This window comes from Nannospalax galili, unplaced genomic scaffold (assembly GCF_000622305.1).
Source record: "Nannospalax galili isolate Female #2095 unplaced genomic scaffold, S.galili_v1.0 scaffold862, whole genome shotgun sequence".
Classification (NCBI taxonomy): domain Eukaryota; kingdom Metazoa; phylum Chordata; class Mammalia; order Rodentia; family Spalacidae; genus Nannospalax; species Nannospalax galili.
The window spans coordinates 81,952-83,124 of record NW_008347126.1 but is presented as its reverse complement, the minus strand read 5'-3'; positions in this window follow the sequence as shown (position 1 = coordinate 83,124).

The following is a 1,173-nucleotide window of genomic DNA, read 5'->3' as shown; positions in this document are numbered from 1 at the left end:
AGAAACATCTCAAAAAGTGTTCATCATCATTAGTAATTAGGAAAATGCTAATTAAAACCAATCATACTGGATAGGATCAAGAAAACAAATGATACCAAATGCTGGCGAGGATGTGGAAAAAGGGGAATGCTCATTCACTGCTGATGGGATGGCAAACTCGTGCAACCTCTATGGAAAACAGTGTGGAGAACTCTTGAAAAACTAAAAGTGAACCTACCATATGACCCAGTTATACCACTCCTTGACATATACCCGAAAGATTCATCCTATTGTAGAGACACCTGTACAACCATGTTTGTTGCTGCTCTTTTCTCAATAGCTAAGAGATGGAAGCAACCTAAGTGTCCCTCAATTGACGAGTGGATAATGAAAATGTGGTTCATTTATACGATGGAGTTTTACTCAGCAGTAAAGAAAGCTGAAATCATGAAAATTGCAGGTAAATGGATGGAACTTGAAACTGTTATACTAAGTGAAGTAACACAGACTCAGAAAAAAAAATCAACATATGTTCGCCCTCATATGTGGATCCTGGAACCAGATTCTGATAAATAAGTATGCAACCAGACATAACTACAGGAACCAGGATAATGGAGCAGTCCCTTCTGCATGAAATAACTACCATCATCACGACTTCAGCTGAGCCTGATCGCTAAACATCATCAAAATTGGGCTTGTTGATGGTTGTGCTCATTCATTAAAGGAGGGCCAAGCAGGGTCATTGGATCCTCGCCGAATCATCCAGCCACTCTTCCCAGCCAACTATATGTAATTTGAACCTAATCACACATGGCCTCCTGGATGTGGGGAGGGCTAAAGTATACAATCTAGGGAGGGCTAAAATATACAGTCTGGGGAAGGCTAGGAAGAGGAGACATGACCCATGCTGGGTTAAGGCTTTCCAGTGTGCATACCCTCAGGTTAAACATACACCTGAGCAACCCCTCAATTACCTTGGTAAGTAAGCTCAATAAATTCATTGGTTCCCCAGTAAAACTTTAATCAAACATCAGCTCGACACTAGAACCTTAAAAGGGAATAAGCATTGCTTAGCATCCCCAGGAAAAGAAGTCTCACTAGAGATGGAAAATTTTTTGTTAATGGTATTATGTCTCATAATTATTAAAAAAAAAATAAAGAAAAGAAAATGAGGCTGTAAAAGGCATTAAAAGG